We start from the raw sequence: 23877 nt of genomic DNA on the forward strand, positions 1-23877 counted from the left end.
ACGTGTGATCTATAATAATTTCCATGCTTCAATATCAGTTGAGTTGACAGGGTTTGGATGTGTTACTGCTGCCAGGCTACAGCTGGAAAGCTTTTGTGGGCCAACCTGAGGGGTGTGAAGAAGTAGTTGACCCACAATTTCCTTCTGCAGCTTAAGGTGTTTTGAATAAAAGTGCTTTTGGATCTCTGTGAATAGAATGTTTCTTTGATCTGTCACATTATGCCCATTTCATCCTTATGCATTTATTTAAGTTTTATCGTACTTGATAACAACAAATTGTTTATAAGTTGTGGTTCAAGTTTCCTTTGAAATAAAAGAGCATTTTGAGTGCTTGATACAGGATAATAAGTGGTTTCTTTCGCTGCATGACTTCTGTGTATGTACATTCACTTGTGCTACAACTAAATGGATACTGTTTCTCCCCACCTCCCTCCGGACACCATAAAACACCTCTTTAAGATAAAAATTTTAGTATATAGGGTGTGCTTTTACTAAAACATAAACTACAAATACCAGCTACTTGTATGAGAACAGGGGCTTGTTCACCTTTCAATGTTTTTCAGACTTTTACAGTTGAGTTTTAGTTTGCAGTCTAACTTAATGAGGGGATAAAACCTGCTGAAGGTATTGTGAAAATTATTGAGGTTGATCTTTATGGAAACGTGCAGACGGTTGTGCTTGTCAGCATGTGTTTTTTTTTTCTTCCCCCCCTCTGACCGTCAAAGGACTCCAGTAATCTTAATTAAACCAATTTTCAAATAAAGACGTCTTTTAGCTTTAGGCTCTTTGCGCGAGGGCGGTAGCATTCAGGATGCAGCCGCTGGGAGGAAGCTCAGCCTTTGAAGTAGCCCTGGGTTATTTTTTCTGCTTGACAGATCAGAGCTGGAATCAAAAGGGAAGTACCCTGCCGTCCCAGGTAAATGCTAACAGAGGACCGAACATTTCAGAAAGCTAATATGGCTGCTGGTGAGTTAGGACCATCTGGACAATTTGCCCTCCATCCAAAGTCTTCGCATTTTAGTTCTTAATGAAGTGATACTACGGGCTGCACTCGTGAGAAGATTTGTGTCAGAATTGTGTTATCGCTCAGCAAATAATACTGCTGCACATGTCAGAAAAGTGTAGATCCGAGTCATGGTTTGGTGCTGCTAAAATGTTGACAAAGGCTATCCAGGCATGTCTGACCCATCTTCACCTCCACAGTAGGAATGCAAGGGTGTGGGAAATGCTGAGAGGTTTTTGGGACTCCATAGCTCCTACATGGCACCTGGTGGAGTTCATCTTCCCCATGGGAACAGTAGGTATTGAGGGATGAGACACGGTCAATTTAGCTAAGTGAGATGCTGCTTCCCCCCCCCTTCCCCATGCTCCTCTATCCAGGGCATAGGCAGGGGGGAGGACAAGGTTTCAACAGCACTTGCATTTCATTTTTCTGAACCCCCTGGAGGTATCAAAACAAGCTTTGGGGTTAAGAAAAAAAAAATTGCTGAGAGCTGTGAGACCACAACTTGATACCTGGTAAAATCTGCTTCTCATTGGTACGGGGTTTTAGGTGAGGGAGGAGGCTTACCAGGAAGGCTCAATCAATTCTTCTCCAATATTCCAAAATCAAGCAGATTTGTAAAAAGAGGTGTGCCGCATATTCCACACGTGTTCCACATATTAGGTTTATTAATGGATCTGATAATTTGATGTATTTTAAAGCCCGTCTTCTTGTGTGATCCACATGTGGTTGGTCTTCAGAATGCTCTATAAAACATGGACAATAAACTGCAATATATTGTTGTTTAGAAGTGAAATCTATGATACTTGATCTTTAATACTTGTTGAAATGTTTATGATCGAAATAAAATAGTCTTATCTTATAGTTTTTCTTTATGATTTCTGTTGACATACAAACACAAATCCACAATACAAAACAAGAAAAATATGTTTATATGTGTTTGCAAGCATGAGCATTTATAAATCCTTGTAAAATCCCTTGCATTATGACTTTTTGCTTATTTAGATCAGTCCTCAAAATATCATATTTGGTCTCCTGCGTCTCCTAAGATGTTTGATGTTGATGTAAGATCACAGAAACTTCAGCTTTAATGCTGTAATTTTTGAGTAAATGCTGTGGAATCTGGATGTGTTTTGGTCCTTTTGATAACTGGAAGATCTGGTTTTTATTTTAAATGTGGTGGAAAAGAAGTATATTACTGTAAATAATGTCAGAGAAAAAACAATCTTTGTTTACTCTGGGTGCAGCTTCTTTGTCAAACTTGTGATGGACAGGTTTTGAAACTGTCAGCCTCTTGTAAAACATCCGACTCTCTCAAATATGTAATTTATTCAAGTATTTTATGCATTACTATTTACTTGTGTAGCTGTGTGGTCCCACCGCAAACAGGCTTTAAAATCATTTTGGGTTTCTGACCTATGAAATTACTGCTGATTCATAATTTTCAAACAGCAACCATACATTTTTTCATATGCTTAAAATAAACAAAAGAAGAAAAATACAATATTTGGTCTTCTGTTTAGACATATTGCAGTTATGAAGTATAAGTATCCACTTAAAAATACAAAGCTTTACATTATTTTATTTATTTTTTTACCTTTTGTAGCGTGAATAAAATTAAGTAATTTGAGTAAATTGCTCTGTCAGATGTCTTTTTGCAATTTTTCATTATGGTTTATTATTAAGTAGTGTTGTTTTTTGACAGATTGTTTTTCTAGACCAGGGGTGGTCATGATTTAGTGTTGTTTTAGTGCAACAACTCTGTTGGGCTCAAGGAAACTGGGAGGTCTTGGAGGAGTGGAGAGGACTTAGGGGGCAGATAAATCAGCCTCTACGCAAGTCATCTTTCAAGCTGAACTTGAGCTTCCCTTTTACTCCCAGATTCTCAGCTTCCAAAGGGAACAAATCAGCAAACCGTGGAGCCTGATGGGAGGAAATTATATGACTTACAGATAGTGATTTACATTTGATATGTAACCTCTGCCAATGGAAATTTTAAATTTAACCCTCCTGGTGTCCTTGGGTCAAAATGACCCCCTCAGTTTTTAAACCGAAGCCTCAGGAGTCATTTTGACCCAAGGATACCAGGAGGGTTAAAGGCACAAAAAATGTAAATTTTCCTCCCACCACCTCCCTCTGTTTTTGGTATGTTGCTTTATCACAGTGGTTTCCAATCTTGGTCCTCGATGCCTCCATCCTGCATGTTTTAGATGTTTCCCTGCTCTTCAGCAGATCTTCAAGTTCTGCAGAAGCCTGTTAATCACTGAGTCATTCAAATGAAGTGTGTCAAGCAGAGAAACAACTAAAACATTCAAGATCGTGGCTCTCGATGACCAGGATTGGACGCCACTAGTTTACCAAAATCAGAACAATCAGAACTGGCTTAGAGCTTCTAGATTCAGATATTTTTCACCTTACTGTCAGACATTTGAGAATGACATCTTCACGTCTGGTTTTAAACATAACTGTCACCTTGCTGCTTTATGTTCAATTATCCATTTTTTTCTCCATTACATTTAGTTTCAGTTAGTTGTTAAAGAAAACGATGATAACACTGTGATTGACACTGTGACAGCCTGTTAGTGAGTTTGGAGTGAGTTTGGAGGTAGGATTTTTTTTTATTATTATTATTGAAGGTACACCCCCTATTTGTAGTGCACAAACTGGTTTAAAAAATACAACATGGCAACATCCCAAAAAATTGACTTTTGGCTTCAAATTTGATCATCAGGAGACATTTTGTCCAACTTAATAATGTTGATGGATGAAATTAGAGGAGTGCAGCCTCCAGTTTAAACCAGACTTTTCTAACGAACAGTAAGAGGAGATAATTTAGTTACCCTAAAGCAGATGTTGCGAGGTGCCACACTTATTTGAAGAAAGTTGATTGATAAGTTTCATTAATTTGGGATTTACAATTATTGCCGGTTGCTGAAAGGTGAAAGTGGATGATAAGGTTTTAATTCTTTACCAAGATTTTTTTCTGTTTGCAGGATGAGAACAATTCAACTTAGTGATACATCATGTTTTATTTATTTAGATGGCCTTTAAAATAAGACGAGAAGTTTTCATATAAATGACGAAATTATAGAAAAATAATAAAGTAGTGGCAAATAAAATAGTCTTAAATATTTGTGTTTTGATTTAGGTTTGTGGATTTTCTTTCTCTGGATTAAAGGTTTGGTAGATTTCTTTGTGCTATTCCTAACTCCACGTTCGCTCTTTTATCCGAAGCACCTCCCAATACTCGTCTTTAAATGTGTGTGTGTGTGTGCGAGAGAGCACGGGCTTCTGTTTTGTGTCTTGTAGTCTGGGCAAACCCAATTTAGCTTTGTTTAAACAGGATGCAATAAAGGCTCATACATTTTGATATATTACCCCTATGTCAAGCAACGAGGAGCAAACACAATGCACAAGGAAAAAGCTCTGAGGGGAAAAAGAACCTACTTCAGAAGTAGTACTTTTAAAAAAAAGAGGAGTGCTGCCATGTTTTTGTGTATACAGAGTTAGACTTGACTGTTGCCACGTTATTCATTAATCCAACCCAAATCAATAAACTTTAGTACCATTTTTAGATAAATTATCTAAATATCTAAACTTTCACTTCATTAGTTTTCTCTGCCAGAAGGGATTACTTTCTACCTGAGCTGCCTCCACCTTACTTACCCTGCAGGGACTATTTCAGGGGGATTTGGTGTCAATCCATGATTTAAGTGTCATACCCCTCTAATCCCAGACCTCTGTGACTTCTCCAGTTTAGGTCAAAGGTTATGTATGCTCTAACTGCATCCAGCCACAGCGTGATGGTTAGGTGGAACAGGATGTTTTCCTCCGAGTCTCGTAGTGGAACTGTAAGTATCGCCACAAAGCCGCTACATTGTTGAGGGATTATCACTGATTGTGAGCCTTATTTTTTCTATTTATAGCTGTAAATAGTGGAATTTCTGTTCCTTCCCAGATGGCTTTCATGGCTAAGACTTGCATGTCCTGTACAATTGACTCCAAAAGTTTGGCTTGTGCACTGGCACCACACACACATCTAAGCCAAGCGCTCTATGTGCCTGCTGTGTGCCTGCTAGTAATTTGAAGCACAGCAGCCTTGTCAGCTAAATCCAGAGCAAAAAGGTGCAGTTTTAGGTGTTTTATGCTCTGTTATGTATTTATAGTGTCTTAATTGTGGTTGCCAAAACATTAGTGAAAACCTTTGACTTCCTATTGATGCAGATTTTATTTATTTTTTCATTTTCAGAGCCAGTAACTTCGTTTTTCTTTAACTTGGATTTAAAACTGGGGGTTGCGATTTGTATTTGGCCGACGACGGGAGAGGACCAACTCACTGTTTGACATGGAACGCTGTTGTGTAATATCATGATGGAGGATGCCAAGACCACAGGGTTCATAAGGCAGACTTAATGTGATGTGGAAAGTGAACAGAGCATAAATTACAGTCAATTTCTGACACACTTTGACTTCACATATTTGTGGCTGAGCTTAGTGACTGTTTCCCCAAAGTGGGATTTAGACAGATTCCCAAAACAGATTTCTTTTCTCTGATTTGTCAGTTTTGCAGCATGTGCTGTGCAAAAGGCTTTACAAGTGTGAACTTGATAGCCTCCTTTCCTAGTTCACCTGTAAATCATCATCTTTCATCTCCCTAACACACACTTGCATTCAGTTTCTTAAAATTATGGGATTTAGTATCTATAGCGCCTATTGTGTTATTACCCAACTTTCATGGCAACAGGGGGTGTAAGTATGTGTGTTTGTCTGTTAGCAAAGTATTTTATGATCTGCTGGGTGGATGTTAATGAAACTCTTAAAGAAATCTTTGAATACATGTGTACAAGTGATTAACTTTTGGAGTCAGCCTCATTCAAAATGTCTGCCACAGCTAATCATTCATAGCAAACACAAATATGTATATAACTTGGTCAGTTTTACAGATACTGAGCAATTTTTTAAATGTGGAAGTAGCTTAGTCATCCACATCGCTTACTGTACACATTAAAATCAGTCGAGTAGTTTGTGAGACATTTTGCTAACACAGCAGACAAATGCAAACATTTTTCCCCACGTTTTTTCCTGTAGATGATAAGCAGTCCATCATCCAACTCTTTTGTTTCTTAATAATTTCTTCTTAGTGAAAACAGGCCAAGTCTGACAGTTGTTTGTTCAGATACGCTGTGATTGTGTTCCTCGTACCATGACTAAATGCATCCTTCAGCAACAGACCATATATTGAAGTTTTCCTCCGCTTTTTGTAACTGTATCAGGAAAATGGTAGTTTTCTGATAACATAATCAATGTTGATAGAGATGAGATGATGTCCATAATTGTCCATCATCTGAAAAGCCTACCTCTCGTTCAGGATCACATTAAACCAAAAAGCAAGCCATCCCAGTAAAACAATTAAAAAATGTTAGTTTAAAGTAGATTTTCATTACGAACGAGTCATTTTTTTTTATTGATCTGCTGTTGCTGGATGCTCAATAACTCCTGTTGGGCTGGTTACTTTCTTTTGCTTTCACCATGCTCTCATGCCTCTCTTCTCATACAGAAACTCTGTTCACTCAGGAGTGTTTTCTGGATGGTTGTTTGCTCCAAGTGCAATGTTAGGATCATACGAGAGAAACTAATCTCTCAATGAAATGACTAAAACAATTGCTATGGCTTCACAACATAGTGAAATAGATTAAATCTGATACATCACCCGTCTCTTAGGTTTCTTTATTCTTTTTGCCATACAGCATCAGAAAGGAAGATTGCCCCTTTTAACTGATTGCAAATGTCAGATTTGTGACTCTTAACGTACCGTACGAAGAGATTAAACAAGTGAAGCAAGTTTGTCCGAATGGCATGCGGTCTTACTTATGACTATTTTTTTATTCATTTAAAGTGTTTTGATTTCACCACACGCTCAAGTGCTGTACCATATGTGGCGAGGAACTCGTAAAGCGATCAGCATGTTTTATTCCTTTCTTTCTTGAGCTGTTGGTTTCAGCAGGTCTGACACCAAACTAAACACATTAATCATTCACCATAGAAAGAGACGCTGTTTTTCTAGGTTCTTTAGAAGATTACATTGGAACTTTTAAATCCATTTCAGCTGTTCTATTAGAAGAATGTAATATTTCTAAACATTCAAGATTGTTTATTATGTCTCTTACAACATGTCCTTTGGTGATATGCCAGCTAAGATCCTACTGAGAGAAATGCCCTGCAGAAAGAAAATTGGTGATTTATATATAAAAGAAGCTGTACATGGACTGGTATTATATAAATCTCTGGAGCTTCAAACAATTGCACTACCTTGCTCATAAGTCTGTCAGTCAGTTTAAGATGTATTCTGAACCCTTTAACCATTCGGACAGAAACAGGAAATAAAGAATATGGAATTTAAAAGTGGCTTTTTAAAAATAAAATATTGGAGTGCCTCCTTTCACAGTTTTGGTATAGTAGTGATGTAGTTTCAGATTTTTTAAATCATGTTTCTATTTCTTATACCTTCATTTGATTTACTCATCCCCTAGTTTTCATTTCCTGTCCATAAAGTTCACAAATACTCTCTCAAACACAAACATATAATGTGACTTTTGAACAGTCTGAGGAAACATTTACCATCATGTACATTTTGATCAGCCTCCTGTTCACTCGGCATTATTGAGTCTTCATTTAAAAACCTGTGACCTGCTTCTGAAAGTCCATTTTTAATACTCTTTAAATCAAATTTAAATATAAACTGAACTGATCATGTAGACTTAAAAGATCAAGATATAATTTTGACCATAATGATCATTTTCCTTATTTTGGTCTTGTTATGGAGCTTATATTCTGTCCTCTAAAAGCTAAGATGCATTTAACATACAGGTTAATTTACAGAAATCACTTTTATACCAATTGTTTTTGAAAAAGTAATGGGACTCTAATGGTCTCTACCTGTGTGTTATATTTTAATTCAGGTTTATCCATAAATGAGTAAATATAATTTATATATCATTCAAGTTAGCAATTGAGATGGACAGAACAAAATAGACTGCTCAAATTGTTGGTAATTCTGTCGAACTTGCGTTTACCAGCCACTCCTAATAGGACGGTCAGTCACTTCTTCAAACTTGTCAGACATAAAATTTGTCGACTTTGTAGGGAATTGAGCCGAATTTAAATACAGTGTTTGAAAGCACAGGTAGTAGGTGAGAGGTTAGCACATGTTAAACTGGCTAACAGAGACCATAATGAGAGTTATCATGGATGGAAGGAGGGGTCAGGAAGTAATACCATGGTGTGAATCTGCTTCAGACTCTAAAGAGAAGAGATTTCAAACAGATAAGACCGCGACGCTGGCTGAATAAGCGCTGAATGTGAGAGACTGATGTTGAACTAAAAGATTTGACTGCTTTTGCACATTTGTAGAGCTTGTTAACCAAGATGGGCTTATGTTTTTCAGATTTTATATTATAATTCAAATCAGAACAGATGTTGCACAGAAATGTGGCATCGACGCTGGAAACTCTGCTTCTAAACTGGTGGATAGAGGAAAAAAAGAGTGACTATAGGAGTTTAAAACCCACCTATAATTTGGCTGGTGGGAGAAAACGTTTGGTTTCAACACTTGTCTCTTATTTGTGCTCTTCTTGTCATAAGATTATAAAGCCAGCTGGAGTGAAGAAGCCCCTTCGCTCGTCTCATGCATATTCAAGCACGTGTGGACTCACTCTCACTCCCTGTGAAAGGCGTCTTGGCTCTGGGTCAAAGGACTCGTGCTGAAAAAACTCAGACAAAAGCGCTGATCGTCAGCCAAGCAGTACAGTTACAAAGTAAAGCACAGGAGGCCCCGTCATGTTTGTAGAGATCTAAAGCCCTTTTCTTTAAAGCTTTGTTTACATTTTTTTTTCATTGCAGTCACTGGGCAGTACACAGAAAAGCCTTCTCCTACCCTTTCTCTGTCCATGCTCCTTTCAGCCTCTCTGACTCGGCTGATTTCTGACAGTTGTGTACTAAAGGAAATTGTGTTCTTAATTGGATTATTGCGGGGTTTCTTTGAATGATCGCTCACCCACCCATACAGCTTCAGATGATGAATTCTCATGAGGGATGGGCTCTCCGGGCCGTGTTTCCAGGCTCTAAATTCTGTAAAACTGAGCACAAAAATCAAACCTCTGACTGTGTCACAATTTAAATTAACAATTAAATCTAACGGATACAATCCGACTTTTGTAACCTGCATTGCCTTTTGCCTCACTGACGCATGCACAAACCTAGAGTGATGTGAAAATGGTTTCTATTGAGGGATGAAAGCAGGTGTACCTGTCAGACATCTCTGCTGGCCATCACTTTCAACAAGCTACTTGGCCAAGTTTTACAGAGACACAATAGTCTCCAAGTGCACGCTGGTATTATTGGAATTTGCACCTGTTTGAGATCTAACTCCTTTAGGCGTCCCTTTTGACAGCTGTCTCTTTTTTGTGACACTAATTATTGTTAAAAGCTCCGAAGGCGTCTCTAAAATTAGGATTTTAGAGTAAAGCTAAATAAGAAGAGGTTGGTAAAGGGAGGGGTTTAATAGGAAAGGGATGAGGGAGCTTAGTGGAGGGAAGTGCTATGCTCTTGTACCTACTCATACAAATGATTGCTTGCACTGTGTGGCCCTCCATTGAGTCATAAACATCCCAGCGGTTAAGCCATTCATGTTACTGATTTTCTCTTAGTGAGAGGAAACAGAGTCCAGGGCTCCGATTTAAAAGGCTTCTCTTCCCACCCTCGTGCGAATCACAAATCACATGGAGCCTCAATGCTTTCCCCCTGACCAGGAGCCCAACAAACACCCTGTTAAAAGCCACAGCCACATCCCCGTGTTTCATCTTACAGGCCACAGAAAACATAGTTTGTATTCTAATTAAACTTGCATGTGTGCCAATTTTGACATGTGGATACCAGGGCTGCTTAGGTTTTACTTATTTATTGTATTTAGTTCCATGGAACCAGAAGTTTTGCATTGTTTCACAGCGTTATCATCCATCTACGGGAGCTTGATCTGATTGGTTTCTCTTTACGTGTGAATGACAAATCAAAATTTGACCCTTTTATCATGGCTTGGGGTGAATTTAAGCCTCTAAGGAAGCAATCAAACAACATATCCGTCCATTACAAATCTTTATTCATTCACTCAACAACCAGGCATTTAAGTATCGTATATGTAGCCCTTCTTTCACAATGATGCTTTTTTCTTTTTATCCCTGTTCTTGTCTTTCATCTTCTCACCTGACAGGATTATTAAGTTAGGATCCAGAAATGGGGCTCCAGTCTGTGAAGATGGGACTTCCAAAAGCTCTTCAGAGACAGAAAAGTCTGACTTCTTGCCTTTCAGGGGTCAAGGTTTTTAGCAGAGAATATCAGTGGTGGAAAAAAACAACAACTTTTGGAACAAATTATTTGGTGGAACTTGAAACACTTAGAGAAGAACAGGCTTAACTTAATCTTTTAAAAGGACTTGGATACTAACGTGATAGATTCACTGTCAGTGTAGTTAGAAAAAAACTGAAAACTTTAAAGAAAATTATGTTAATCACATTTTCTCTGCAAAAACAGCAGATTTATGTTGTCCATTACCTCACATTTTGTATTCCAGTCTATTTTGCTGTCAAATAGTGTTTTAAATGCAAGAACATCTGCTGTCCTTGATCCCCTAATTAGATTACTATATAGTGATTGTTTAAGAGAATGAATTAACTTTTCAAACATGCCGTGTAGTTAACCCAATCCAAGATGGTAGCAACATCAAATTGACCCTAGCAAACACAAAAATGGCAGAAACTGAATCAGTTTTACAGATATTGAGCTAAAACTTGTAGCAGCTGAGAGACATCCCCATCATGTACTCAAAACTTCAAATTGCGTGGCATCTTTGTTTAAAACTTTGGCAAAAACGCTTAGGGTCAACCCTGTCCGTCTGTCAGCTAAATATCTTAGAAAACCAGTAGGCAATTTTTGTTTTTTTGTCCTGTTATGGCATATCAGGCATAGCATATAGAGAAGATGACTGCCTACATGTGCCAGAAGAGATTTGCTCTACAATAAGGATATCTCAAAAAGAGAATACTACTTGCATGATTTACTTTAATGCTAGATTCAGATTCAGTCTTGATTCAATAGAGTAGGCAGGCCACATTGTTGTGATAGCAACCTGTTTGTATGACCTTCAACCATCTGGATGCGCTGGATAAATTTTAATGAAACTCTGGGAAAGTAACGGAGTATACATCTACAGCTGATTAACGTTTGGAGTCAGCTGAATTCAAGATGGCTGCCACAGCTAACTGACCTTAGAAATCAAAAGAATGGCTTTAACACAGTCAGTTGGTTGTCGCTGAGTCATCCTGAATTCCAAGCCCAAGATCCTGTATTATCAAATGCATTGAGTCTAATGTTATTTTCAAGATTTGACTAAAACTGTTATAATTTTTTAATTTTTCAAGATAAAATGATCTTAGTCTGAAGTTCTGACTTTAAAAGCAGAGGATAGGCACTACTTCAAGTAAGGCTAGGCCTTTAATTTTTACTTGTCTTTTTTAAAAGGGAAATACGAGCACAATCACGATTTAAAAAGATTTGAGTTCTTATGAGAGTAAACACTTTTTTTGGTTTTGTTTTGTCATGAAGTTGGCATTTTACCAAACACTTGTTCAGAAGTCAAACGCCTCTGACTCTACCTCTGCTGCAAGTGCTTTTCTATTGTTGTGACGGCAGCAGTTCAGACTTGTCTCGTTTTAGGTGATGTGGAAATGTGATTTAAGGTCACCCTAACAGGACTGATGTTGTGGTTTGTAACAGTAGTGTAGTGTAACCAGGCTGCTCATTCACACGTCACGGTGACATGTTGAGTCGTGTCCGAGAGACTCTGCCTGTAATCCTTTTTATTTTCTCATTTAAAGCCGTTCGACTTGTGTGCCCGGATTTCCACCAGAATGGTTTTATTTATGAAAATTACATAACAATATTTACCTTCAAAATCTGAATCCTTCCTCATTAATAGTTCCTTCAGTTCATCAGTAATATGCAACTACGCATCCTCATATAACCTCAGAAAAATGTTGTTTTCATTTAATATTTTTGGGGTTATGTATTTCAGAATAAAACCGTTATCTTAGTGCTTCAGAATAAAAACATCAAGTGTCCCGATAAGAAACCTTTTTGTTTTTTAAAGCCTGATGGTGATGAATTGGAGGAACTTCATTTTAAATCGTCATCACTGCAGTTTCTCTAATGCTGAATATGTCCTTTTGTGATGTTTTTGTCAATTCAGTGCGTTTCAGTTTCACAAGGATTTTAGGTTTTGCCTGAAGAACCTGGTCACAACATGAACAACATTCTCTGTGCTGTCAGAGCTCCTTTCATCTCCAGCCAGTTATCAGTATCTGTTCACTGTATTTATCTCATATATAGATTACAGCCCTGGCTCCCAGGCTTTTACTCGTCTACTCAGCTTTAAGGCTTTTCCAAAATCATTTCTGTCATCTGGTGATTCAACAGATCAGAGCAGTGATAGCATTGTTTTTTTTTCCTTCCTATCTGTTCAGAACTTTGTAAAAGCTATTAGAAGATTCCATTCCTGCTTTAAAACTGCTGTGTGTGTGGTCTGTGAAGCTTCAGCTGTTGGTCTTTCGACTATCTGGCTTTCATAATATCTCTAAACGTTGGAAATTTACTAATCCGTGTTTGTCATGTGCTGTACCGAAGCTTAGGTTGGCTAGTAAAAAGTTTACCTTCGATGCAGTATTTTTTTTTCATATATTTTACCAGACTTATAGAATAGGTTAATCATAGTTTGCCTTTATAGTTATAGCTAGGCTGAAACATTCCATGATTAGATTATTTTAGCCAAACATAAAGATGTTTTTTATTGTAAAGTATTGCCCTCTTGACCCTGGTGATCAGTAGTTTTATTATCTTAAGGATATTTGCCATTCACCATAGCAAACACTTCATATCAGGTGTAAATTAAGTTAGTATGTATTAGTTTTTTTGTTTTTTTTTTCTTCGATCCTTGACATAGATGACAACCTTTGAGTTATTAATATAGTCAGTGGATGCTGAACTTTCAAAAGTTCATGAATACTCTGTGCTTTTATTTATTATTTTGCTGAATTCGATGCAAATTTGATATACTCACAATACAAGTCACAAAATCATTGTAAATGTCGAAAAAGACCATGAAAGCTATGACAAATAGAGACCAACTTGTGCAACAATGGTATCATATTTTAACTGAAGTATGCATCTTGCTTTTCAAGACCAGCTATGCCCATTTCCTGCATTTTGCCATCCATCTCGCATGAGTTTCGACTGCTGCCTTACAAGGAGATGTTAGAATGGCGGTGGCCGCTTGCTTGTTATTCAGAATGCTGCATAGCACCAGACTGTGTCACCCCCACATTATGGCTGCTTCCCCATGCTTCAGTTTTGGCAGGCTGTACTGGCACAGAAGCAGAATCACAGCTATGACAGCCTTATGTATCTCATTCAGCCGTAGAGAATGGGGCTAGTGAACCGAGGAGTCCCCCAACACTGGCCTCTGCCTGCACCTGCGAGCACAACTGATGGCTGGAAAACTGAAGGGAAAAGGGGGGGATGGGGGGGGAGAACAGGGTGAATTTAGATTCAGTTCTAAAAATAAAACATAAGCATGAATTTAAGTGAATGAGCCAATCACAAAGATGGAGAAAACTGTTCGACCTAAAGATAATGCATGTGTCAAATTTCTATCTTTTTAAACTCTTTTGAAGTAAGTATGAGGAGAACCAGAGTGAATAGGGGTAGCAGAGAACCACTAGCCCTCCTGCAGGTCATTCAGTCATTCATAAGATGAACCATTTTTACAGACCTCTTTCTGCTCTTGCTTTTGTCTCCATCAGTGGAGGTAAAAGTAGAAAATGGACAATAATAGTCCTAATAATCGGCCTTTTTGTACTATAAACTTGATGATTGAATAACACTGTAGATATTTTCCCTCACTGAAACCCAGTCTAACTTTTTCTCATCCATGTGGATTTAGGATGTTTACAGATGTTCTTAGCTTCTGAAAAAGCAGCCCCTCACCCCAAGTGGGCCAGCCATGTTTAATCCAGTAAAGAGAACAGAGATTTGGTAGCCCCTGGCCTGCCTGAAGATCCTTTGGAAACCCCTCGGCCGTGAGAATGGGGACTGGGGGCTTTTGGAGTTGGAGGTGTGGGTTAGGCTGTGTGTAGCCATGCAGGAGGGGCTGAGGGACGGCCTTTGTGAATTTTAGTTAATCTAATTTGAGCACTTTTCCCCAAGGCCCTTCTCACCACTGCCTCTGTTTCAAACATCGGCTCAAACTGGTGAAAGTTTCATGTGGTCTTGTTTAGTGTAATGCCCGCCTGAAGGGAGTGTAACTGGGAGCATCCACTTAAACAAAAGACTATTTTGTGCCTTTTTTGTGTGTCATTTTCAAATAAAGCTAGAAAGCTGATCCACATGTGCAGTCAGAATGATGTAAAACCTTTTAAGACTGAACCAAAATTTTAAAAGGGTTTGTGTATTTATAAATGGGTTGGTTAAAAAAAGGACAATAAAAGTCATCGATAATATCTGTAAACCAATTTGAACTTAATGGTATTTACCAAAGGACAACTTGAAACAGAGGCCATTGTGCTCAAGCTGTTTATAGAATGTAAATGAACCACTTTAAAGGCTTTTCTTTGGTGTTTCACACCTCTGATTAAGTCGAGGTGATGCTGCTGGTTATCAGATGGGGATTGCCTCATTAGGGTTTGCCTTTGAAGCTGCTCCTGAATATCATCAGGTTCTCGTAATCCTCTTTTAATGGATCAGTGAGTGGGACAGTGGTTCAAACAAAATGATTAATGTGATGCCCTTTCTCACCTAGCGTTTCCTCGTGTTTTGGGTGAAGTGTTTGAAAATTGGCCTGATTCGTTCAGGAAATGCAGCCATAATAAGTGTTGAAAGTAAATGTTAAACACCTTATCAGTCTGCTGCCATCTGTAAACCTAGATCTCCCCCCTCCTCTTATCTTCACTTCTTTTCCTTTTCTTTTTTCTACTTTATCTCACCCTTTTCCTTAGCTTTGTAATTTTAGTGGCCTCCCCTCTGCCTTTTCTAACTTGAGGCAATAGGTGGTGAAGGGCAGGAATGCAGCCTGGGGACTATAAGGATTTATCACACTAAGGTGCGAGTGCTCCTGTGCCTGCAGATGTAACAATTTAGTGCCAACAGCATTCCCACCATGGAGTCAATTCAGACTTTTACAGCTTTTTCTTTTTATTCCTTGGACCACATACAATGTGGCTGCAAGGAGAAGAATTGGGGGAGAAAGGTAAATATGCTGAGAGTAAAGTAGTTTCTCAGCATTCATTGGTTTGAAGTGGGATATAGTGCAATCCTGTGCATGGTCTGACAAAAAAGGTAAACTCTGCTGCTATTGTGAATGAACAAAAACGGCAAATATCAATGCTCTGAGTTATTATTTGCCATCAATTATTGACCACAACTGGTAGCAAAGTCATTCAGAAGTTATCTCTGGATGGTGCTTTGTGAGTTCAAATTTCTGTGATATTGTAAATTCTGAAGCTGATGTCCTGAAGTGGTCTTTGCATTGTTGAAGCGTACAGTATTTATTGTTTATTTGAAGCGTCTGAATGGATTTTTGAAGGTTGTGGTGGTCTGGTTCCTGCACTCATGTGTTTGTGAGTTTGACGCAAACATGTGCAGATGTGAGCTGGTAAACATCATGCCGAAGCCATTCATAAATATCAACAAAAACGGCAGCATATCTTTGTTCAGATGCATTTGTAAATTTGCAAAATATGAAACAGATGTTCCAAAACCAGACATTTCGTGCTAAAGACTTTCTGACTGGTCACGCTAACACTTCCTAGTGAAATAGCGTAGTTGAACTTTGAGTCACTGTGGGTTGGAGACAACTTTATGGGAACACTAGAGCACAATATATTTGAAGAAATGGAATTCATCGCCAAGCTTAGCTGATTGAAAATCAGCCTAAAATAGAGACTAAGAAATAAACAAGAGCCCTAACTAGGCAATCCAAGTATGTGTCCATTTGTCTGTACTGTTAGCAAAAAAAATCTCATGATTTTAATGAAACTTTCAGGAAATAATCACTGGATTTACCTGTAGAACTGATTAAACCCAATTCATGATGGCCTCCATCTGACCCTAGAAAACAAACAAAAAAAAACTATAATTCACTCAAATTTACAGATATTGTGCTAAAATTTTATATGGTAGTAGCTGAGAGTCACTCATAACCCATACTTTGGGCTTGATATCTTGCCATATCTCATGAGATTGTGCGTAACGTTACTTTCAAGATTTGACCAACTTCATTTCTCAGCATAAGGTGATCTTAAAACATCGGCATGAAAGGCTGTGGGCGATATGCATTCTTTCAAAGAATGCTTGGATGAGCATTTCATCTCTAATTACTCTAGTTTGGGTCTAGTTGGCACATGCATGGAAGGATTGCACGAGTCTTGTTCAGTTTAATCAAAGTACCATAAAATAGTGTTTGCCTGTCTTCTTCTCCCTCTGCTGTTAGAACTATAACATTTTCTCCCCACTCTCGCTCTCCTTTCACTCCTCCTGTTTCCACTCCTTTCACTCTTCCTCTCCTTCTACACTGCCTCTCAAGTTACGATGGCTGGGGGTTTTCTTGCTCTGGGTTCATAGTGTCTGTGTGGGGTGGGGAGGTGGAAGTGTGTGTGTGTGTGTCCCTATGCGTCCTTGTCCCTGCCTCCTGGTAGCTAGGAGCCACCCAGCAGCCGGTTTGTGATTGGGCAGAGGAGTGGGGTTCTTGACACAGCGTGGTGCTGACTTCTCCGGGACGTGTTTCAACAGATGGTCGAGGTTAGAGTGTGTCATCACATCGGAGAGAGGATTAGAGGAGAGAGGTTGTCTTCCAGGAGCTGTGTGGTCCCCCCCTTCCCCTCCTTGCGCGCTCTTGAAACTAAAATCCCAGCGCCAAGACACAAACCCCTCTATGAGCAAAGGAAGATCCGGTGAAGGATAAACCTAAGAGAGGAATCCTAGCCTTGCCTCTCGCTCAGGCAACACTCTGCTCTGCTGCCTTCCAGGTACTTTTCATACTCTTTGTTTGCCTCGTTTCTATAAGTGTTCTCTCTCTTATTTTACAGCATTCACAAAATGTGTGCAGCAAATCTCTGATTTAGTTACCAGGCAGGAGTTTGAGTCTGTAGAAAGAGATTTGTTGTGAGCTGTGCTGTTTTTGCAGACAGTCTGCGCTGCAGCTCGCTGTGTGTGAGTGTGTGTGTGTGTGTGAGCGCAGGATTTCATAGTTTTCCCTCTGAATGACAGGAATTCCCTCCGTCGCAAATTCCTCCGTCTCAAGGGATTAGAGGGCAGCACATTCCATTAATGTCATTTTTTTTTCTTAATTCAAAACCATTCACCTGTTAATTTTTCATTCTATGAACCTGCAATAATAAGTGAACGATGGCTTTTGTAAATATAAGAAAAGTTTGTCGTGTTCTACAATGCGTATGGGTAAAAAAAGATAAGTTGAGAAACTTATTGCAGATCCAAATCTTTATTTAATACAAATCCTTTTATTTGGGTAATCTGTTTTTACCAAAACTCATTGTGCATGTGTGTATACCTTTTACATCCCCTTGCTTCAGCCCAGATAAGTTTGTTTTTTTAAATAAATCTTATTCATAGCACACTTCTGGCAGATTGTGTCAGCAAACGCTTAATGGACGAGCTGCTCAAGAGCTTTTTCCGCACAAACTGTCAAAGGTAAGCAGAAAGGCAGGAACCTTGGGAATGCACACCTTACTTTAGCCATTTAAGTCAAGTCAAGTGAGACGGGTAAGTTGCCAATGAAGTGGGAATATGATGTATAGTATTTATACTCAGCTGCAGGCACCGTCCATGTGTGTGAGGACCTTGTAAATGGAGATTGTGCAGCTGTGAAAGGCTGTGCGAATGGGTGAAAGCTGCTGCTGTGTGAATGTGCATTTGCTTTGGTAAACCACCTGTAGATACACTTAACTCCTTGTTACTTGAAGTCTTTAACAGCTCCACCAGTAGATTGTTCAGACTAACTACATAAGGCTGGGAGATTAGTTCATAAAAAGTTGCCTAAAGTAACTGATGATATTCGCTTGCCCCCTTTTTTGCCTGAGTTTCAGATTAATTTATTCTGAGTTACAGCTATTTTGGTGAAAACTTTAAAATGACATTATTTTGTGCAGTATGTCGCATGATCTCTCATTAGTTCTTAAAGTATGTGCAGCTACTACTTCCCCAAATTTTAACTTCGTATCTGTAAAATCTTGAACTATAATGGTCATTAATTACTTTCTGATTTTTTTTTTTTTAATTTGTGGTTCAAGAGATATTTTGCTAACAGTTGTGCTTGAAGTATGTGTTTTAGGTGATGCTCATCCACTACCACACAAAAATTCAGCTCAATATCTGTTAAACTGGATAGGTTATAGGCATTTTTGTGTTTGCCAAGATTGCTTTGCTGTGGCAGACGTCTTGAATCAAATTGACTCCAAAGGTTGATTAGTTGTAGATGTACACCAAGTGATTACTTTCTAAAAGTTTCATTAAAATCTGTACAGTGATTTATAACATATTTTGTTTAGTGGTACAGACAAATATACAGAGACAGGCAAAAACATTATCACTTCGCCTTCGGCGGCGGGCGATAAGAAGCAAACTATTGAGAGAAAAAAGTGCATTTTTGTGCAATATGAGAAAAAGTTTGTGGTCTTCTTATTTTGACATGCTGGTAAAGTTTGAACATATGCAACATTGTTTCTGAACCCCAAAATATTCTTTCACTGAGGAAATATCCTCAATTTAAACTTAACCCTGCCAGTAGACTTTGATTTGGTTGTTTGACGTTCTTCTATTATAAGACTCATATTAACATTTTGACTTCTTTCCTTACTTTGTATTGGATCAGTGTGTTCACTTACCACTCATCAAAAGCTAGAGCATTTATCCTCCTGACCTAGATTTCCTAAATGGCAGAATTACGGCGTGGTTCCATTCAAAGCTTACTGCTAATATATCGGGTACAATTACTGTAAAACAGCTGGCTTATTGTCAATACACTGTCAATGTGTGTTACTGAATGATAAGTCTGGAGAATGGTGGAAAGACTTAAATTCAAAATTTCATCAGTGACAAGTCTGACCTACAAATCCAACACTTAGGTTGATTTTTAACCAACATCGTTTCGATTTAGCGACTGATTAAACTGAGAGCACGGCGAAGCAGCTTCTGGGGTGTTTTATAGCCAGCTCAGAGGAGAAGATCGATTCTTTAACCAATCTTTAGCTCCTCTATGTTGCAAACAAGAGGACAAGCAGCTGCTGTAAATAATTAGATTTTTGTGGGGGAGTAGGGGGGATAGGTGCTTGCCAAGACAAACGTTGTTCCAGTAGCAGCTTAGCCGTCATTCAGATCTACTTAAGAACTTTGTGTGTTTGTGTCCATGGGAGTGTGAAGTTTATAAAGTGAAGGAATTTGTTCTTCTGATAAGGCTGCAAAGTGACTAAGTGCAAAAGAGAGGGAAGAGTTGGCAGCATTTGTGATTTAAACTGTCTGCAGTGTATCATTTAAATGAAGTCAGTCAGTCAGACTCAAACATGTAACATACTGAACATCTCATCATCTAATGAAGGAGATTAAAGGGATTTATGGCTGACTGATTCTTACTCAAGACACTAAATGCATGCTAATAATACTTTTCATCGATACAGCTATTATTTTAATGAAATACAAACTAATCACTGCTTATACATCTACAATTGAATAACTTTTAGAATCAATCTTATTCAACATGGCTGCCACAGCTCAGGAACCTTATTAAACACAAAAACAGCTGTAATTCAGTCAGTTTTACAGATGTTGAGCTAATTTTGTTATATGTATTTCTTAAACAAATGGTATAATTTGTAATTTGTCAGCCATGCTGGACTTTATCATGCTGCATTTTACCTCACATTTGTTTTTTGTCATAGAAGACAGAGTACTTTGACGATGACTTCCTGCTTTTACGTAAGATTAAAAACTAAACTATTTTGAAATAGCTGGAAAAAACCCAGCCCACAACACATCTTAAATCAACATCCACTGAGCCCAATTAGGCAGATTTTGCTTTGAACAACCATTAACTTTTTTCTTTACTTTGTTTCCTCCTCAGATAATACAGGAAACAATGCTAAACGGCTTCAGTTTGTATGTTCTGTTGTATGCGAGAATGTTAAGAAAAGATTTCCTAAACCACCCTCTTTGCTCTGGCACTTGTTTATCTCTTCGATATAATGATAGCGTTCCTCATCCCAGCCTGATTGCATAGTAGCTCTGAAGTAGATTGCTTATCACTGCAAATGACCAGTATTTGAACACTGAGCATTTGGCATGCTTTTATTTGTGTGGCATCAAAATCCTCTGTCGTTAGGTGAGTCAGACACTTTCTCGGTTTCCTCGTTGACCCCAGTGATCAAACAAAGATTTGGAGTTTCATCCTGCCTGGCACATATCAGCCCTTAAATTCAAAACGTTCTCGACTGTTCAGATACTTCCATGAGTAGGTCATGCATATCTGGTTCTGGTGTAGGCACATGCTACGTGGATCTATTTTGAGGTATTTGAGAGCTCACAATAGCTCCCCCATGTGTTTGTTTAACCTGCCATCTGAGTGAGAAAGGTCAGGGCATGTAAACATTTCATCCAGCTCATCTTTGGAGGGAATTTTTAGTCTTCTAACCTCTGAGCCAGCACAAGCATTAGTGTTTTGATTGGCATTCTTTTCAATTTACTGTTAACTCCCGCTGTAAAAGATAGGTAGTCATCTGATTGCCTGTGTCTGTGCATGTGTTAGTTTGTCTGTTAGCAAAATATCTTATGAAACACTGTGTGAATTTTCATGAAACTCCCAGACATCAATCACTGGTTGTACATCTACAACTGTTTAACTTATGGAGTCAGCCTTATTCAAGATGGCTGCCACAGTTAACTGAACTTAGCAAACACATAAAGGAATACAAGTCAGTCAGTTTTACTTATACTGAGGTAAAATCTTGTGTGGTAGTAGCTAAGCGTTGTCCCCAACACATAGTCTGAGCACAAATGCATCAAGCAAGGTCTTTGCTTAAAAGTTTGACTTGTTTGACAAACTTTTAGATGTTTTAGCTCTACAAAAGCACAGACCAAACCCTAACCAGTGAATATTGGCTGTAGAACCTTTATCATTAGAATTGTGATTACTTATTTTGGAATTTAAAAAAAATAACATTAGAGTGAGACATAAAAACTTTTTTTTTTGTTTCTGTGATGTCCGGAGCAGCTTTTGTTCACTCTGCACTACATGCTGCATGGGCTTAAGTGGGAGAAAGGGAAAGCTGGGTCAAGAGGGGGAAGCAGAAGAGGGATAAGATAATGAAGAGGGCAAAACGAGGGAGAGGGAGGTGTGAAGGTGTGACGACAAGGCAAAGAAAGTAAAAGTTTTAAAGAGGACGGAAAACATCCAGTAATGTTGCCACGATCCGAGGATAAGTAATGTGAATACTCCCACATGTACACAGAAACAAGCGTAATCTCCTTTTGACATAGACACATGTATAAAAGAGAGCTAGAAACGCCATACACACACACTCTATCCAAAAGCTTACCCCCTCCGTCCTCCACCTCCTAGAGGGCTGGACTGTCCTTGCTTTGTCATGTCTCTTGTCCAATAATCCCCTCCCCAGGGAGAGGCAATCTGTTTTAGATTTGAAAGAGAAAAGGAACCGGCCTGTATCGCGTACAATTAAGCAGCCGTCAGATTGCATCGGTGCAACTTTGGAGGGAGAAGTGCTGCCACTGGGGGGTCGTCCCTTTCATCCGCCGCCTCTACAGAATGGAGATAATGGGGGGTGGGATGGTAGGAGGGATGAGAATGGACGGAGACGGCGAAGGTGAGGAAAGAATGAATGTTTCCTCACCCCTCCATCCCGCTCCACATCTCGACTAATAGAGGCCAGCATGTGTTTGTTTCAGCTCCTCTGCTCCCTTTCTTTCCATCTCCCCCTGGAGCGGACAAACACATTCAGCCTCTGCCAGCACTCCCCTCTTCAGCCCGTGTGGGTCTGAGTGAACATGCACAAATGCTCAGAAGTGTGGACTGGGCCATGTGCTTCTGCTTGCTTCTAGTCCTGTTTGTCCTCACTTCATCATGTGGAAGTAGAACAGCTACTTTTTTGTTTACAGCGAGAAAGTCTTGCAGTGCGTTACCCATTATCCCCCACCACCCAAGGCTAAAGGTGAGACTGTTTTTACCCATGTCTGCGTGTTTGTTTCTGTTTGTTAGTAGAATAACTCATGAACCAGTGGATGGGTTTTAAGGAAACTTTAGCAAAGTAATAATTGGATGTACGTGGTCGAAAAATTAGGTTTTGGAGTCAACCCCATTTAAGACCAAGTGACTATAGCAAACACAAAAATGGTTACAACTAAGCCAGTTTTACAGACATTGAGCCTAAATTTGCTGCCATTCCAAACACATACTTCAAGTGCTATCACATCTCACAAGAGATCATGCAGAACATTTTTTACCAGGTTTGACCAAAACTCTGGCATGAAAGGTGGCAGGTGATATGCATTTCCTTAATGAAAGCTGTTTTTCTCAAACTGCTCATGTCCAGTACAAACTGGTGTCATGCTGGATTGATGGACAAACTGAATTTCTTTTACTTGCCCTTTAAAACAGTTCCAGTCCATTGCATTAGAAGTAAGACTCCCATTTTATGGTTTCAAGATTTTGTGCAGATGCCGTTCTAAATATTTTACCATGCACGAAGACCTATAATTTTTGCCAGTCAGTACAAATTAAATTGAATTACAAATGATGTTCCTGCGTGCTTTGGAAAGCCACACACAAAGCCAGAGGCAATGGAAAGGTGAGCTCCCTGTGTACAAATTATAGGCTATGTGTCTGTCTGTGAAAAAGTCTGACTAATACTCTCTCTGACTGTTTGAGTGACTGCTACACACACTCAGAGTACATGATATCCAGATCCACTTGTACATAAGTGCCCACAGTCATGGAGAGCAGGGAGTGTCGAACAGGCACAGGTGCAATCAGACAAATATACATTTTTATGAGTGGTATCGTGTTTGTGTGTCACACTCATGGAGGAGTTTGTTTATGACGTCCAGGGTCATAAACAGCTCGGCTCTCATGATCTATGTTTGTCTACAGTTCCTGGAGAATATGCCTACACATGCGCTGCATTTTTGGGGTGTTTGGTTTCTTATGTCAGCAGCAGTGCTACACTTGTCCAAAGCTTGCTGACTAAAGATTTGATTTGGATTGTGCTCATATGTTTTGGTGACCTTTACTCATTTGGTTTTTTTTTTTATACAATTAAAAAAAAAAAAATTACAGCATAATTCCTGCCTCTATAGATGTCTATAAAGAGAACTTTTTCTGTAACATTTTACATTATATTGGCCATATAAGCAGTAATGTGATTTATTTTATTAAGTTAAGGTATGATGTGTAACATTTAGTACAACATATTGTCAGAAATTCAATAAGTTATACTTAACTGTTTTCATAATGTGGAGGTAAAAAAATAGTCTTTTTCATTTGTTTTCTAATATTGAGCAATAAAACACCACAGTAGTCTATAATTAATATACTAAATGCCTTAAAGAATAGTTTGTTCATTTTAAATGGGGATTGATGGTCCCCTACCTACAGCAGATAGCGGTCAAAGCAATCTTAGTTTGGAGAATCAGGAACAGGTTCTTGTTGGAATGACACCTTTCATTCTAGGAAGATAAGAGGATAATTATAT

At 38.8% G+C, this 23877-nt stretch overlaps 1 protein-coding gene across 3 annotated transcripts in view; it reads left to right on the forward strand.

The window, feature by feature from the left end:
* The window catches only part of sulf1 (sulfatase 1), a 74912-nt gene that overhangs the window by 22781 nt on the left and 28254 nt on the right, over positions 1-23877 (forward strand). Inside the window, exon 1 of one of the 3 annotated variants that reach the window (XM_017406598.3) lies at positions 16760-17130. The exons of 1 other annotated variant lie outside the window; for it this stretch is intronic. The gene's annotated coding sequence lies outside the window, so the exon portion shown is untranslated. Of the gene's footprint in view, positions 1-16759; positions 17131-23877 lie in introns of those variants that run through there. One more of the 3 variants, XM_037973195.1, reaches the window with a different exon arrangement.

The sequence above is a fragment of the Kryptolebias marmoratus genome, linkage group LG21 (genome assembly GCF_001649575.2).
Source record: "Kryptolebias marmoratus isolate JLee-2015 linkage group LG21, ASM164957v2, whole genome shotgun sequence".
Lineage (NCBI taxonomy): Eukaryota > Metazoa > Chordata > Actinopteri > Cyprinodontiformes > Rivulidae > Kryptolebias > Kryptolebias marmoratus.